This window comes from Balaenoptera musculus, chromosome 8 (assembly GCF_009873245.2).
Source record: "Balaenoptera musculus isolate JJ_BM4_2016_0621 chromosome 8, mBalMus1.pri.v3, whole genome shotgun sequence".
Taxonomy (NCBI): domain Eukaryota; kingdom Metazoa; phylum Chordata; class Mammalia; order Artiodactyla; family Balaenopteridae; genus Balaenoptera; species Balaenoptera musculus.
Genome location: NC_045792.1, coordinates 8,115,045 through 8,122,287, shown reverse-complemented (window position 1 = coordinate 8,122,287; position 7,243 = coordinate 8,115,045).

The window sequence follows — 7,243 nt, the reverse complement described above, 5'->3', positions numbered from 1 at the left end:
TTACAGATGTACAATATACTGGTTCACAATTTTTAAAGGTTATACTCCATTTATAGTTATTATAAAATATTGGCTATATTCCCCATGTTGTACAGTATATCCTTGTAGCTTATTTTATACATAATAGTTTGTACTTCTTAACCCCCTATATTGCTCCTGCCCCCTTCCCTCTCCCCACTGGTAACCACTAGTTCCTTCTCTATATCTGTGTCTCTTCTGTTTTATTCACTAGTTCATTGTATTTTTTAGATTCCACATATAAGTTATGTCATACAGTATTTGTCTTTCTCCAACTTATTTTACTAAGCATAATACCCTCCAAGTCTGTCCATGTTGCTGCAAATGGAAAATTTTTATTCTTTTTTATCACTGAGTAGTATTCCATTGTATACTTATACCATATCTTCTTTACCCATTCATCTGCTGATGTACCCTTAGGTTGCTTCCATATCTTGGCAATTGTAAATAATGCAGCTATGAACATTATGGTGCATGTATCTTTTAGAATTAGTGTTTTATTTTTCTTCAGATATATGTATGTATATATGTCCAGGAGTGGAATAGCTGGGTCTTATGGTAGTTCTATTTTTAGCTTTTTGAGGAAACTCCTTAGTTTTCCACAGGGGCTGCACCAATTTGTATTCCCATCAACAGTGTATGAGGGTTCCCTTTTCCCCATATCCTCACCAACATTTGTTATTTGTATTTTTTTTTTTAGGTTTTTTTTTTTTGAATTTTAGCATTTTATTTATTTTTTACACAGCAGGTAAATCCCAATCACATGTCAGTCCCAATCTCCCAATTCAGCCCACCACCACCACCCCTGCCACTTTCCCCGTTGGTGTCCATACGTTTGTTCTCTACATCTGTGTCTCTATTTCTGCCCTGCAAACCAGTTCATCTGTACCGTTTTTCTAGGTTCCACATATATACGTTAATATACTATATTTGTTTTTCTCTTTCTGATTCACTTCACTCTGTATGACAGTCTCTACGTCCATCCATGTCTCTACAAATGACCCAATTTCATTCCTTTTTATGGCTGATTAATATTCCATTGTATATATGTACCACTTCTTCTTTATCCATTTGTCTGTTGATGGGCATTTAGGTTGCTTCCATGACATGGCTATTGTAAATAGTGCTGCAATGAATATTGGGGTGCATGTGTCTTTTTGCATTATGGTTTTCTCTGGGTATATGCCCAGTAGTGAGATTGCTGGGTCATATGGTAATTCTATTTTTAGTTTTTGAAGGAACCTCCATACTGTTCTCCATAGTGGCTGTATCAATTTACATTCCCACCAATAGTGCAAGAGGGTTCCCTTTTCTCCACACCCTCTCCAGCATTTGCTGTTTGTAGATTTTCTGATGATGCCCATTCTAACTGGTGTGAGGTGATACCTCATTGTAGTTTTGATTTGCATTTCTCTAATAATTAGTGATGTTGAGCAACTTTTCATGTGCTTCTTGGCCATCTGTATGTCTTCCTTGGAGAAATGTCTATTTAGGTCTTCTGCCCATTTTTGGATTGGGTTGTTTGTTTCTTTAATATTGAGCTGCATGAGCTGTTTATATATTTTGGAGATTAATCATTTGTCTGTTGATTCAATTCAACAGAATCAACAGACAAAGGATATTTTCTCTTATTCTGAGGGCTGTCTTTTTGTCTTCTTTATAGTATCTTTTGCTGTGCAAAAGCTTTTAAGTTTCATTAGGTCCCATTTGTTTATTTTTGTTTTTATTTCCATTACTTTAGGAGGTGGGTCAAAAAAGATCTTGCAGTGATTTCTGTCAAAGAGTGTTCTTCCTATGTTTTCCTCTAAGAGTTTTATAGTGTCCAGTCTTACATTTAGGTCTCGAATCCATTTTGAGTTTATTTTTGTGTATGGTGATAGGGAGTGTTCTAATTTCATTCTTTTACATTTAGCTGTCCAGTTTTCCCAGCACCACTTATTATAGAGACTGTCTTTTCTCCATTTTATATCCTTGCCTCCTTTGTCATAGATTAGTTGACCATAGGTGCGTGGGTTTATCCCTGGGCTTTCTATCCTGTTCCATTGATCTATATTTCTGTTTTTGTGCCAGTACCATATTGTCTTGATTACTGTAGCTTTGTAGTATAGTCTGAAGTCAGGGAGTCTGATTCCTCCAGCTCCGTTTTTTTCCCTCAAGATCACTTTGGCTACTCGGGGTCTTTTGTGTCTCTATACAAATTTTAAGATTTTTTTGTTCTAGTTCTGTAAAAAATGCCATTGGTAATTTGATAGGAATTGCATTGAATCTGTAGATTGCTTTGGATAGTATAGTCATTTTCACAATATTGATTATTCTAACCCAAGAACATGGTATATCTTTCCATCTGTTTGTGTCATCTTTGATTTCTTTCATCAGTGTCTTATAGTTTTCTGAATACAGGTCTTTTACCTTGTTAGGTAGATTTATTCCTAGGTATTTTATTCTCCTTGTTGAAATGGTGAATGAGATTTCCTTAATTTCTCTTTCTGATCTTTCATTGTTAGTGTATAGGAATGTAAGAGATTTCTGTGCATTAATTTTGTATCCTGCAACTTTACCAAATTCGTTGACTAGCTCTAGTAGTTTCTGGTGGCATCTTTAGGATTCTCTATATATAGTATCATGTCATCTGCAAACAGTGACAGTTTTACTTCTTCTTTTCCAACTTGTATTGCTTTTATTTCTTTTTCTTCTCTGATTGCCGTGGCTAGGACTTCCAAAACTATGTTGAATAATAGTGCTGAGAGTGGACATCCTTATCTTGTTTCTGATCTTAGAGGAAGTGCTTTCAGTTTTTCACCATTGAGAATGATGTTTGCTGTGGAACTGTAGTAAATGGCCTTTAAGATGTTGAGGTAGTTTCCCTCTATGCCCACTTTCTGGAGAGTTTTTATCATAAATCGGTGTTGAATTTTGTCAAAAGCTTTTTCTGCATCTACTGAGATGATCATATGGTTTTTCTTCTTCAGTTTGTTAGTATGGTGTATTAACTTGATTGATTTGAGTATATTGAAGAATCTTTGCATCCCTTGGATAAATCCCACTTGATCATAGTGTATGATCCTTTTAATGTATTGTTGGATTTTGTTTGCTAGTATTTTGTTGAGGATTTTTGCATCAATATTCATCAGTGATGTTGGTCTGTAATTTTCTTTTTTTGTAGTATCTTTGTCTGGTTTTGGTATCAGGGTGATGATGACCTTGTAGAATGAGTTTGGGAGTGTTTCTTCCTCTGCAATTGTTTGGAAGGGTTTGAGAAGGATGGGTGTTAGCTCTTCTCTAAATGTTTGATAGAATTCACCTGTGAAGCCATCTGGTCCTGGACTTTTGTTTGCTGGAAGATTTTTAATCACAGTTTCAATTTCATTACTTGTGACTGGTCTGTTCATATTTTGTATTTCTTCCTGATTCAGTCTTGGAAGGTTATACGTTTCTAAGAATTTGTCCATTTCTTCCCATTGTCCATTTTATTGAAATAGAGTTGCTTGTAGTAGTCTCTTAGGATGTTTTGTATTTCTGCGGTGTCTGTTGTAACTTCTCCTTTTTCATGTCTAATTTTATTGATTTGAGTCCTCTCCCTCTTTTTCTTGATGAGTCTGGCTAATGGTTTATCAATTTTGTTTATCTTCTCAAAGAACCAGCTTTTAATTTTATTGATATTTGCTATAGTTTTGTTTCTATTTCATTTATTTCTGCTCTGATCTTGATGATTTCTTTCCTTCTACTAACTTTGGGTTTTGTTTGTTCTTCTTTCTCTAGTTCCTTTAGGTGTAAGTTTAGATTGTTTATTTGAGATCTTGAGGTAGGATTGTATTCCTATAAACTTCCATTTTAGAACTGCTTTTGCTGCATCCATAGGTTTTGGATCATTGTGTTTTTGTTGTCATTTGTCTCTAGGTATTTTTTGACTTCCTGTTTGATTTCTTCAGTAAACTCTGGTTATTTAGTAACGTATTGTGTAGCTTCCATGTGTTTGTGTTTTTTACGTTTTTTTGCCTGTAATTGATTTCTAATCTCATAGCATTGTGGTCAGAAAAGATGCTTGCTATGATTTCAATTTTCTTAAATTTACTGAGGCTTGATTTGTGACCCAAGATGTGATCTATTCTGGAGAATGTTCCATGTGCACGTGAGAAGAAAGTATAATCTGCTGTTTTTGGATGGAATGTCCTATAAATATCAATTAAATCTATCTGGTCTATTTTGTCATTTAAAGCTTGTGTTTCCTTATTAATTTTCTGTTTGGATGATCTTTCCAATGGTGTAAGTGAGGTGTTAAAGTCCCCCACTATTACTGTGTTACTGTCGATGTCCTCTTTTGTAGCTGTTAGCAGTTGCCTTATGTATTGAGGTGCTCCTATGTTGGGTGCATATATATTTATAATTGTTATATCTTCTTCTTGGATTGATCCCTTGATCATTATGTATTGTCCTTCCTTGTCTCTTGTAACATTCTTTATGTTAAAGTCTGGTTTATCTGATATGGGTATAGCTACTCCAGCTTTCTTTTGATTTCCATTTGCATGGAATATCTTTTTCCATCCCGTCACTTTCAGTCTGTATGTGTCCCTAGGTCTGAAGTGGGTCTCTTGTAGACAGCATATATATGGGTCTTGTTTTTGTATCCATTCAGCAAGCCTGTGTCTTTTGGTTGAAGCATTTAATCCATTCACATTTAAGGTAATTATCGATATGTACATTCCTGTAAACCATTTTCTTAATTGTTATGGGTTTGTTTTTGTAGGTCCTTGTCTTCTCTTGTGTTTACCACTTAGAGAAGTTCCTTTAGCATTTGTTGTGGAGCTGGTTTAGTTGTGCTGAATTCTCTTAGCTTTTGCTTGTGTGTAAAGCTTTTGATTTCTCCATTTTATCTGAATGAGATCCTTGCTAGGTAGAGTAATCTTGGTTGTAGGTTCTTCCCTTTCATCACTTTAAGTATATCATGCCACTCCCTTCCGGCTTGTAGAGCTTCTGCTGAGAAATCAGCTGTTAATTTGTCGTTTTTCCTTTGTACTTTCAATAATTTTTCTTTGTCTTTAATTTTTGTTAATTTGATTACTATGTGTCTCGGCATGTTTCTTCTTGGGGGGTTCCTGTGACTCTCTGCACTTCCTGGACTTGGGTGGCTATTTCGTCTCCCATGTTAGGGAAGTTTTTGACTAAAATCTCTTCAAATATTTTCTCAGGTTCTTTCTCTCTCTCTTCTCCTTCTGGGACCCCTATAATGTGAATGTTGTTATGTTTAATGTTGTTCCAGAGGTCCCTTAGGCTGTCTTCATTTCTTTTCATTCTTTTTTCTTTCTTCTGTTCCACGGCAGTGAATTCCACCATTCTGTCCTCCAGGTCACTTATCCGTTCTTCTGCCTCAGTTATTCTGCTATTGTTTCCTTCTAGTGTATTTTTCATTTCAGTTATTGTATTGTTCATCTATGTTTGTTTGTTCTGTAATTCTTTTAGGTGTTTGTTCTTTAATTCTTCTAGGTCTTTGTTAAACATTTCTTGCATCTTCTCAATCTTTGCCTCCATTCTTTTTCCAATGTCCTGGATCATCTTCACTATCATTATTCTGAATTCTTTTTCTGGAAGGTTTCCTATCTCCACTTCATTTAGTTGTTTTTCTCGGGTTTTACTTTGTTCCTTCATCTGGTAGATAGCCCTCTGCCTTTTCATCTTGTCTATCTTTCTGTGAATTTGGTTTTTGTTCCACAGGCTGTAGGATTGTAGTTCTTCTTGCTTCTTCTGTCTGCCCTCTGTGGATGAGGCTATCTAAGAGGCTTGTGTAGGCTTCTGATGGGAGGGACTGGTGGTGTGCAGATCTCAGTAAAACTTTAATCCACTTGTCTGCTGCTGGGTGCGGCTGGGTCCCTCCCTGTTGATTGTTTAGCCTGAGGTGACCCAACATTGGAGCCTACCCAGCTCTTTGGTGGGGCTACTGGCAGACTCTGGGAGGGCTCACACCCAGGAGTACTTCCCAGAACTTCTGCTGCCAGTGTCCTTGTCCTCATGGTGAGCTACAGCCACTCCTGCCTCTGCAGGAGACCCTGAACACTAGCAGGTATGTCTAGTTCAGTCTCCTATGGGGTCACTGCTCCTTTCCCTGGATCCCAGTGCACACACTACTTTGTGTGTGCCCTCCAAGAGTGCAGTCTCTCTTTCCCCCAGTCTTGTCAAAGTCCTGCAATCAAATCCCAGTAGCTTTCAAAGTCTGATTCTCTAGGAATTCCTCCTCCCATTGCTGGACCCCAGGTTGGGAAGCCTGATGTGAAGCTCAGAACCTTCACTCCAGTGGGTGGACTTCTGTGGTATAAGTGTTCTCGTTTGTGAGTCCCCCACCCAGCAGTTATGGGAATTGATTTTATTATGATTGCACCCCTCCTACCGTCTCATTGTGGCTTCTCCTTTGTCTTTGGATGTGGGGTATCTTTTTTGGTTAATTCCAGTGCCTTTCTGTCGATGATTGTTCAGCAGTTAGCTGTGATTGTGGTGCTCTTGCAAGAGGGAGTGAGCGCACATCCTTCTACTCCACCATCTTGAACCAGAAAAAAATGTTATTTGTATTCTTTTTGATGATAGCCATTCTGACAGGTGTGAGATGATATCTCATTGTGATTTTGATTTCCATTTCCCTGGTGATTAGTGATATTGACTATCTTTTCATGTGCCTGTTGGCCATCTGAATTTCCTCTTTGGAAAAATATCTATTCAGTCCTTCTGCCCATTTTTTAAACTTTAAAAAAAAATGTTGACATATGAACTGTTTATAAATGTTGAATTTTAACCCCTTAATGGTCATATCATTTGCAAAAATTTCCATAATTCAGTAGCTTTTATTATTGTTTTGTCAATGGTTTCATTTGCCATACAAAAACTTTCAGTTAGGTCCATTTGTTTATTTTTGCTTTTATTTCCCCTCCTTGAAGAGACAGAGCCAAAAATATTGCTACAATTTATGTCAATGATTGTTCTGCCTATGTTCTCTTATAAGAGTTTTATGGTTTCTGGTCTTACATTTAGGTCTTTAATCCATTTTGAGTTTATTTTTGTATGTGGTGTTGGAGAATGTTCTAATTACATCATTTACATGCAGCTCTCCAATTTTCCCAACACCACTTATTGAAGAGACTGCTTTTCTCCATTGTTTATTCTTGTTTCCTTTGTCATAGATTAATTGACCATAAGTGTGTGGGTTTATTTCTGAGCTCTCTATCCTGTTTCATTGATATAT